Source organism: Cherax quadricarinatus, chromosome 16, assembly GCF_038502225.1.
Source record: "Cherax quadricarinatus isolate ZL_2023a chromosome 16, ASM3850222v1, whole genome shotgun sequence".
Taxonomy (NCBI): Eukaryota; Metazoa; Arthropoda; class Malacostraca; order Decapoda; family Parastacidae; genus Cherax; species Cherax quadricarinatus.
The window spans coordinates 31,080,447-31,091,898 of record NC_091307.1 but is presented as its reverse complement, the minus strand read 5'-3'; positions in this window follow the sequence as shown (position 1 = coordinate 31,091,898).

Genomic DNA, 11,452 nt, shown 5'->3' with positions numbered 1-11,452 from the left:
AAGATATATTTTTTCATTTATGTTTATGTAAAAATTAATAAGTCTGTACCCAAAGAACCTTATAAAACTTACCTAACCTTATTATAACAAAAGCAATTTAATATAACCTAACACAACTAAACATATTTTAGATAAGTTTACAATAATTTAATAAACAAACAAACACAATGAAATATATATTTTTCGTTAGGTTCAGAATGATTTTTGCGAAATTATTGTATACACTAATTTTCGATTGCCTTATTCGGCAAGAAAAGCGTTGCTATTTCAGCCAAAATCACAGGTTTTACCTATTAGGCACAACATATATATTATTCTGTAATGAACACTTGTCAGTGCTCAATAATAACCCACATGGATACAGAAACTCAGAATATTAATTGGTCCGTATATTTCGACTCCCAGCTGGGGTCCTCTTCAGCAGATACAGAAATGAAGGAAAAAAAAAAACATGAATTTATGGGAAGGTTGCACCTCTCAACCGTGTAGGTGAGGTCGAGGCTCAGGTCAACGCGTGGGAAGATAAGTCAAAAAGTGCGTGTGAAGGTCTTGAAATAAACCTTATAAAATCTGGGCAGGAAGTTCCTTTGTTCTATTTAATTCCGGTGGTTGCGTTCTGTTAGGTTGGGTGCTGGAACGTACTTATTGAGGGTGACTTTTGAAATAACGTCTGGTCTGTGAAAGTAGACACCTACATACACTTATGTCCTGAGCTGTACATAAGTGTCTTTCTTATATCTTGTCAGTATAGCCATACCATTTCCCCGACGTCTGGTTTCCATTGTCCTTGTGAGATGTTAAAATTAGGAGTGGTAACTATGAGTGTAGATTATATGATATTGAGGGGGAAAGGTATGGTGATACCAACAAGATGTGGAAAAAGACACTTATGTACAGTTCAGGACATTTATTAAAGGAAACGTTTATAGTGTTACTGACAGCGATTGAAGCTGCGCTAATCACTATCAGTAACACTATGAAGCAAAAATCCGGTAGTTACAGTATCTCAAAATTGCTAATCAACAAGATATTACCTATTCTGGAAACTGCTGTTACATTATGTCAGCAGGTCCCTCTCTAGCCATCCGTCTCACCTCCTTAGTTCCACTACTACTACTACCACCACCTCTACCCACACGTCACTTCACCTGACTCCTGCCACTATATATACGCGTTTTCTTAGTTTTCTCTGTATTAGGACTGAAGAAGCCACTCGTGGCGAAACGTTTCCTTTAATAAATGTCCTGAACTATACATAAGTGTCTTCTTCCACATATATGATATTGCGTTGATAGCTGAACTGTGATTTGTGTTTGATGGTGGCAGCTTCCCAATGAATATTGTGACTGTTGTTGCTGACATGTTGGACAATGGCTGAACTTTCATGTCAATAACATATCGTCATCTAGTGTATAATGATCCTCGTAGATAACATTCAGCCCGTCTGCCCGATCTATGTTTGGGAATCCCTGAGTAGGATCTTTATATGGTTGCATGAATTTTTTTTTTCATACTCTAACATTTCGTTTTTATTTCGTTCGTAAGATGAGAAGACCTCAACCGACAGACTTTAAATTTTCAACGTTGGTGTAGAGCTGTGGCTCGTACGTCGGTTTGCGTGCAGCCAGCAGCAACAGCCTGGTTGATCAGGCTCTGATCCACCAGGAGGCCTGGTCACAGACCGGGCCGCGGGGGCGTTGACCCCCGGAACTCTCTCCAGGTAAACTCCAGGTAAACCAAAGTTGTAGGACCTGTTCCAAGATTCCTGGAATGTGATGAATGGTTTGAAAAACCGACAAGTTGAAGATTGAGACACTTATGCAACATATGGGAATCTTTATTCAGGAAACGTTTCGCCACACAGTGGCTTCATCAGTCCAATACAAAGCAGAAATGTGTAAGGAGAGTAGGAGTTTGAGGTAATCAGTCCTTCAGCCTGGAGTCAATGTGTTCAGTCCATCAATCTTGTAGAATGTACAGCATAGGGCCGTAGACGTGGCTTATATACTGTAGTCAGGTGAGGCGAAGCAGGCGGAGGCGGGGTCATAGTGGTACCATCCACTAGTCGAAGTAGGTCTTCGTCCAAAGGGTGAACAAGTGTTGAAGAATTCTTTGTAACAAGATCCCATGATGCTGCAGTGTCTGACAGTTGTGATGAATGGTTTGAAAAACCGTTACAGTAATTTACGAAAGTTTTGGCTTCAAACATTAAAAATGATACATTAGACAAATGTGCAACACTTAAGTATCTTTATTGAGGAAACGTTTCGCCACACAGTGGCTTCATCAGTCCATACAAAGGAGAATAGTGAAGAACAAGAGGAGTTTGAGGTAATCAGTCCCTCAGCCTTGAGTCGATGTAGTCAGTCCATCAGTCTTGAAGAGAAGAAGAATCATTCTTTTCAAGATTGATTGACTGACAACATCGACTGAAGGCTGAGGGACTGATTACCTCAAACTCCTCCTGTTCTTCACCAGACAATGAAATTGAATACACATATAACCCGGACATAGAAAAATGAAACTTATGACGTCGTTTCGGTCCGACTTGGACCATTAACTAGTCACACAGTAACAGACGAAGGTAAGGGAGCCAGTATATACGTGTGTTAGTGTGTGACTAGTTAATGGTCCAAGTCGGACCGGAACTTCGTCATAAGTTCCTTTCTCCTGTGTGCGAGATATTTGTGTATTGTTGCGGTGACGGTGTTGTGTCACTTTGTTCTTTAACTAAAGTGAAGTAAGTGCAAAATTGTTATTTATTTTCCTGTAAAATTGAGTGAAATTTTCATTCCCATTAAGTCATGTTAGATATATTATTGTGACTCTCCTGGCTGGCTGCTTCACTATTATTATTGTGACTCCTGGCTGGCTGCTTCACTATTATTATTGTGACTCTCCTGGCTGGCTGCTTCACTATTATTATTGTGACTCCTGGCTGGCTGCTTCACTATTATTATTGTGACTCCTGGCTGGCTGCTTCACTATTATTATTGTGACTCCTGGCTGGCTGCTTCACTATTATTATTGTGACTCTCCTGGCTGGCTGCTTCACTATTATTATTGTGACTCCTGGCTGGCTGCTTCACTATTATTATTGTGACTCCTGGCTGGCTGCTTCACTATTATTATTGTGACTCTCCTGGCTGGCTGCTTCACTATTATTATTGTGACTCCTGGCTGGCTGGCTGGCTGCTTCACTATTATTATTGTGACTCTCTGGCTGGCTGCTTCACTATTATTATTGTGACTCTCCTGGCTGGCTGCTTCACTATTATTATTGTGACTCCTGGCTGGCTGCTTCACTATTATTATTGTGACTCCTGGCTGGCTGCTTCACTATTATTATTGTGACTCCTGGCTGGCTGCTTCACTATTATTATTGTGACTCCTGGCTGGCTGCTTCACTATTATTATTGTGACTCCTGGCTGGCTGCTTCACTATTATTATTGTGACTCCTGGCTGGCTGCTTCACTATTATTATTGTGACTCCTGGCTGGCTGCTTCACTATTATTATTGTGACTGGCTGCTGCTTCACTATTATTATTGTGACTCCTGGCTGGCTGCTTCACTATTATTATTGTGACTCCTGGCTGGCTGCTTCACTATTATTATTGTGACTCCTGGCTGGCTGCTTCACTATTATTATTGTGACTCCTGGCTGGCTGCTTCACTATTATTATTGTGACTCCTGGCTGGCTGCTTCACTATTATTATTGTGACTCCTGGCTGGCTGCTTCACTATTATTATTGTGACTCCTGGCTGGCTGCTTCACTATTATTATTGTGACTCCTGGCTGGCTGCTTCACTATTATTATTGTGACTCCTGGCTGGCTGCTTCACTATTATTATTGTGACTCCTGGCTGGCTGCTTCACTATTATTATTGTGACTCCTGGCTGGCTGCTTCACTATTATTATTGTGACTCTCCTGGCTGGCTGCTTCACTATTATTATTGTGACTCTCCTGGCTGGCTGCTTCACTATTATTATTGTGACTCTCCTGGCTGGCTGCTTCACTATTATTATTGTGACTCCTGGCTGGCTGCTTCACTATTATTATTGTGACTCCTGGCTGGCTGCTTCACTATTATTATTGTGACTCCTGGCTGGCTGCTTCACTATTATTATTGTGACTCTCCTGGCTGGCTGCTTCACTATTATTATTGTGACTCCTGGCTGGCTGCTTCACTATTATTATTGTGACTCTCCTGGCTGGCTGCTTCACTATTATTATTGTGACTCTCCTGGCTGGCTGCTTCACTATTATTATTGTGACTCCTGGCTGGCTGCTTCACTATTATTATTGTGACTCTCCTGGCTGGCTGCTTCACTATTATTATTGTGACTCCTGGCTGGCTGCTTCACTATTATTATTGTGACTCCTGGCTGGCTGCTTCACTATTATTATTGTGACTCCTGGCTGGCTGCTTCACTATTATTATTGTGACTCTCCTGGCTGGCTGCTTCACTATTATTATTGTGACTCTCCTGGCTGACTGCTTCACTATTATTATTGTGACTCTCCTGGCTGGCTGCTTCACTATTATTATTGTGACTCCTGGCTGGCTGCTTCACTATTATTATTGTGACTCTCCTGGCTGGCTGCTTCACTATTATTATTGTGACTCCTGGCTGGCTGCTTCACTATTATTATTGTGACTCTCCTGGCTGGCTGCTTCACTATTATTATTGTGACTCCTGGCTGGCTGCTTCACTATTATTATTGGACTCCTGGCTGGCTGCTTCACTATTATTATTGTGACTCCTGGCTGGCTGCTTCACTATTATTATTGTGACTCCTGGCTGGCTGCTTCACTATTATTATTGTGACTCCTGGCTGGCTGCTTCACTATTATTATTGTGACTCCTGGCTGGCTGCTTCACTATTATTATTGTGACTCCTGGCTGGCTGCTTCACTATTATTATTGTGACTCCTGGCTGGCTGCTTCACTATTATTATTGTGACTCCTGGCTGGCTGCTTCACTATTATTATTGTGACTTCTGGCTGGCTGCTTCACTATTATTATTGTGACTCTCCTGGCTGGCTGCTTCACTATTATTATTGTGACTCTCCTGGCTGACTGCTTCACTATTATTATTGTGACTCTCCTGGCTGGCTGCTTCACTATTATTATTGTGACTCCTGGCTGGCTGCTTCACTATTATTATTGTGACTCCTGGCTGGCTGCTTCACTATTATTATTGTGACTCCTGGCTGGCTGCTTCACTATTATTATTGTGACTCCTGGCTGGCTGCTTCACTATTATTATTGTGACTCTCCTGGCTGGCTGCTTCACTATTATTATTGTGACTCCTGGCTGGCTGCTTCACTATTATTATTGTGACTCCTGGCTGACTGCTTCACTATTATTATTGTGACTCTCCTGGCTGGCTGCTTCACTATTATTATTTTGACTCCTGGCTGGCTGCTTCACTATTATTATTGTGACTCCTGGCTGGCTGCTTCACTATTATTATTGTGACTCTCCTGGCTGGCTGCTTCACTATTATTATTGTGACTCCTGGCTGGCTGCTTCACTATTATTATTGTGACTCCTGGCTGGCTGCTTCACTATTATTATTGTGACTCCTGGCTGGCTGCTTCACTATTATTATTGTGACTCTCCTGGCTGGCTGCTTCACTATTATTATTGTGACTCCTGGCTGGCTGCTTCACTATTATTATTGTGACTCCTGGCTGGCTGCTTCACTATTATTATTGTGACTCCTGGCTGGCTGCTTCACTATTATTATTGTGACTCCTGGCTGGCTGCTTCACTATTATTATTGTGACTCCTGGCTGGCTGCTTCACTATTATTATTGTGACTCTCCTGGCTGGCTGCTTCACTATTATTATTGTGACTCCTGGCTGGCTGCTTCACTATTATTATTGTGACTCCTGGCTGGCTGCTTCACTATTATTATTGTGACTCTCCTGGCTGGCTGCTTCACTATTATTATTGTGACTCCTGGCTGGCTGCTTCACTATTATTATTGTGACTCTCCTGGCTGGCTGCTTCACAATTATTATTGTGACTCCTGGCTGGCTGCTTCACTATTATTATTGTGACTCTCCTGGCTGGCTGCTTCACTATTATTATTGTGACTCCTGGCTGGCTGCTTCACTATTATTATTGTGACTCCTGGCTGGCTGCTTCACTATTATTATTGTGACTCTCCTGGCTGGCTGCTTCACTATTATTATTGTGACTCTCCTGGCTGGCTGCTTCACTATTATTATTGTGACTCCTGGCTGGCTGCTTCACTATTATTATTGTGACTCTCCTGGCTGGCTGCTTCACTATTATTATTGTGACTCTCCTGGCTGGCTGCTTCACTATTATTATTGTGACTCCTGGCTGGCTGCTTCACTATTATTATTGTGACTCCTGGCTGGCTGCTTCACTATTATTATTGTGACTCTCCTGGCTGGCTGCTTCACTATTATTATTGTGACTCTCCTGGCTGGCTGCTTCACTATTATTATTGTGACTCCTGGCTGGCTGCTTCACTATTATTATTGTGACTCTCCTGGCTGGCTGCTTCACTATTATTATTGTGACTCCTGGCTGGCTGCTTCACTATTATTATTGTGACTCCTGGCTGGCTGCTTCACTATTATTATTGTGACTCCTGGCTGGCTGCTTCACTATTATTATTGTGACTCTCCTGGCTGGCTGCTTCACTATTATTATTGTGACTCTCCTGGCTGACTGCTTCACTATTATTATTGTGACTCTCCTGGCTGGCTGCTTCACTATTATTATTGTGACTCCTGGCTGGCTGCTTCACTATTATTATTGTGACTGTCCTGGCTGGCTGCTTCACTATTATTATTGTGACTCCTGGCTGGCTGCTTCACTATTATTATTGTGACTCTCCTGGCTGGCTGCTTCACTATTATTATTGTGACTCCTGGCTGGCTGCTTCACTATTATTATTGGACTCCTGGCTGGCTGCTTCACTATTATTATTGTGACTCCTGGCTGGCTGCTTCACTATTATTATTTTGACTCCTGGCTGGCTGCTTCACTATTATTATTGTGACTCCTGGCTGGCTGCTTCACTATTATTATTGTGACTCCTGGCTGGCTGCTTCACTATTATTATTGTGACTCCTGGCTGGCTGCTTCACTATTATTATTGTGACTCCTGGCTGGCTGCTTCACTATTATTATTGTGACTCCTGGCTGGCTGCTTCACTATTATTATTGTGACTTCTGGCTGGCTGCTTCACTATTATTATTGTGACTCTCCTGGCTGGCTGCTTCACTATTATTATTGTGACTCTCCTGGCTGACTGCTTCACTATTATTATTGTGACTCTCCTGGCTGGCTGCTTCACTATTATTATTGTGACTCCTGGCTGGCTGCTTCACTATTATTATTGTGACTCTCCTGGCTGGCTGCTTCACTATTATTATTGTGACTCCTGGCTGGCTGCTTCACTATTATTATTGTGACTCCTGGCTGGCTGCTTCACTATTATTATTGTGACTCCTGGCTGGCTGCTTCACTATTATTATTGTGACTCCTGGCTGGCTGCTTCACTATTATTATTGTGACTCCTGGCTGGCTGCTTCACTATTATTATTGTGACTCCTGGCTGGCTGCTTCACTATTATTATTGTGACTCCTGGCTGACTGCTTCACTATTATTATTGTGACTCTCCTGGCTGGCTGCTTCACTATTATTATTGTGACTCCTGGCTGGCTGCTTCACTATTATTATTGTGACTCCTGGCTGGCTGCTTCACTATTATTATTGTGACTCTCCTGGCTGGCTGCTTCACTATTATTATTGTGACTCCTGGCTGGCTGCTTCACTATTATTATTGTGACTCCTGGCTGGCTGCTTCACTATTATTATTGTGACTCCTGGCTGGCTGCTTCACTATTATTATTGTGACTCTCCTGGCTGGCTGCTTCACTATTATTATTGTGACTCCTGGCTGGCTGCTTCACTATTATTATTGTGACTCCTGGCTGGCTGCTTCACTATTATTATTGTGACTCCTGGCTGGCTGCTTCACTATTATTATTGTGACTCCTGGCTGGCTGCTTCACTATTATTATTGTGACTCCTGGCTGGCTGCTTCACTATTATTATTGTGACTCTCCTGGCTGGCTGCTTCACTATTATTATTGTGACTCCTGGCTGGCTGCTTCACTATTATTATTGTGACTCCTGGCTGGCTGCTTCACTATTATTATTGTGACTCTCCTGGCTGGCTGCTTCACTATTATTATTGTGACTCCTGGCTGGCTGCTTCACTATTATTATTGTGACTCTCCTGGCTGGCTGCTTCACTATTATTATTGTGACTCCTGGCTGGCTGCTTCACTATTATTATTGTGACTCTCCTGGCTGGCTGCTTCACTATTATTATTGTGACTCCTGGCTGGCTGCTTCACTATTATTATTGTGACTCTCCTGGCTGGCTGCTTCACTATTATTATTGTGACTCTCCTGGCTGGCTGCTTCACTATTATTATTGTGACTCCTGGCTGGCTGCTTCACTATTATTATTGTGACTCCTGGCTGGCTGCTTCACTATTATTATTGTGACTCTCCTGGCTGGCTGCTTCACTATTATTATTGTGACTCCTGGCTGGCTGCTTCACTATTATTATTGTGACTCCTGGCTGGCTGCTTCACTATTATTATTGTGACTCCTGGCTGGCTGCTTCACTATTATTATTGTGACTCCTGGCTGGCTGCTTCACTATTATTATTGTGACTCCTGGCTGGCTGCTTCACTATTATTATTGTGACTCCTGGCTGGCTGCTTCACTATTAATACCCATTAATTAAGTTTAATTTGTGTATCGACAAATCTGAGGATGTACTTAGTTAAAAATCTTGTAATTACTGGAATCCTGGTGATAACTGGAGAATGCCTCTTCTGATAGGCTTCAAACCCTAATCGCTGGTATATCCAAACTATAAACATATTATTATTATTATTATTATTATTATTATTATTATTATTATTATTATTATTATTATTATTATTATTATTATTATTATTATTACTGAGTATGAGCTCTGTATATGCCATTTGCTAATTTTATTGAAACAAATCAACTAAAACTGAACTTTCTAAAAAAAACACAAAATCTAATATTCTTTATTTTAGAAAAAAAAATTAAATCAAAGAAAAACGCAAAAATGAAAACTGAGAAATGTTTAAATGCATATTTTCATGTGTTTAAGTTTTATGAGTTTAGTGAACCTTTAAATAATATATTTTGGTAGGAGTATGTCAGAGGCGGTCATATTTGTAGCTATAATGTTTCAGCTTCCTCCAAGACTCTCCTTTATAACTTCAGAACGTCTTGGATGGAAATAAATGGTGGAAAATGCCGACACAATGGAAATATAAACATATAAGCAGTATAATGTGATCATTTATTGACAACGTTTCGCCCACACAGGCTTTATCACGTCACAAACAGATCTGTGACTTGATAAAGCCCACTGTGTGTGCGAAACGTTGTCAATACAGGATCACATACTGCTTATGTGTCTATATTTTCAGAATGTCTTATTCATTTAAAGGTTTCAACATTAGTGAGCCAAATGTGGGAACAGCTGCGTGGAACAACTGGTAAGTGTAGGCTTCCCTCTGTTTAAATTTGTATGAACCTGACTGGCTTGGGCCAGTAGGCCTGATGCAGCGCGCCTTCCTTCTTCAGTGGATGTGACTTGGACCTGACTAGCTGAGGTCAGTAGGTGACTCAAGAAATCGTAATGACACGATTGCAAACAAACCATACCCCCGGCCGGGATTGAACCCGCGGTCATAGAGTCTCAAAACTCCAGCCCGTCGCGTTAGCCACTAGACCAGCTAGCCACAATAAGATTCATCCAACTAGGTATATTTCTACACCATAGAAAGGTTAGCACAGGCACCTCTGGTCTAGTGGCTAACGCGACGGGCTGGAGTTTTGAGACTCTATGACCGCGGGTTCAATCCCGGCCGGGGGTATGGTCAGTAGGTAATTTGGACCTGCCTAGCATGGGCCAGCAGACATGCTGCAGTGCTCTTTCTTTTTTTCTTGTTTTTGAAATTGATTTCCAAGCAACAACTTTAGAAACTCTTGATCGTATTAGAATTTCACGAATCTTTATCCTACTGAGAAGGTTGGTATTGTTAATGGAGTGTTTAGGTGCCATTTTTGCCTCTTTTAATTTCGAAATGGTGTAGTGTTATTTTACAATAAATAATGGTAATTTGTCTCCTTGATACCAATGAGGGGCTCTTGATCCAAGAAGATGGACATATCCTCCCCTCCCTTGGATTGAATCAGAATGCCTCCCACTCCACAGGGACTATATAACCCCTATATAACAATTGCTTTCTTCCTTTAGTGGCTGATGCATCTTATTAAAAGAGTGATTATTATTTTGATTAATGTGTGTAGGTGAAAAATTTGTTGGATGCTGTGCAGTATTGTTGATAATGATATAAAATACCGAAAAGTTGAAGATTAAGACACATGTGCAACAGTTGGGTATCTTTACTGATGAAATATTTCGCCTACACAGTAGGCGAAACATAGAGGCAGCAGTGTTAATGAAATTAAGATGATACACTCAGTCCATCAACCTTGGAAAAAAAGCATTTGAGGTGGTCAGTCACTCTGGAGAAGAGTTCGAGCTGAACTCTTCTCCAGAGTGACTGACCACCTCAAAAATCAAATATCAGATATCTTAAAATGAAAAAAAAAAATAACACGGGTAGGGATAGAACCCACGATCAGAGAGTCTCCAGACCGTCCCGTCGGGTTCTATTCCCACCCGTGGTATGGTGTGTTTGCAATCGTCATTACGATTTCACGAGTCAATGAAAACATAATGGGAGACTACATTTGGGGGGTTAAACGGGAAAGTGACTTGTTGTTGAAGATTGAGACACTTATGCAGCATATGGGAATCTTTATTCAGGAAACGTTTCGCCACACAGTGGCTTCATCAGTCAATGGTTTTTCAAACCATTCATCACAACTGTCAGACACTGCAGCATCATGGGATCTTGTTACAAAGAATTCTTCAACACTTGTTCAACCTTTGGACGAAGACCTACTTCGACTAGTGGATGGTACCACTATGACCCCGCCTCCGCCTGCTTCGCCTCACCTGACTACAGTATATAAGCCACGTCTACGGCCCTATGCTGTACATTCTACAAGATTGATGGACTGAACACATCGACTCCAGGTTGAGGGACTGATTACCTCATTCTCCTCCTCTCCTTACGCCTTCCTTTTTGTATTGGACTGATGAAGCCACTGTGTGGCGAAACGTTTCCTGAATAAAGATTCCCATATGCTGCATAAGTGTCTCAATCTTCAACTTGTCGGTTTTTCAAACCATTCATCATGACTTGTTGCTGTTCGCAAATCTAGAAAAACTGCTCATTTTTAACTTTGCAAATAT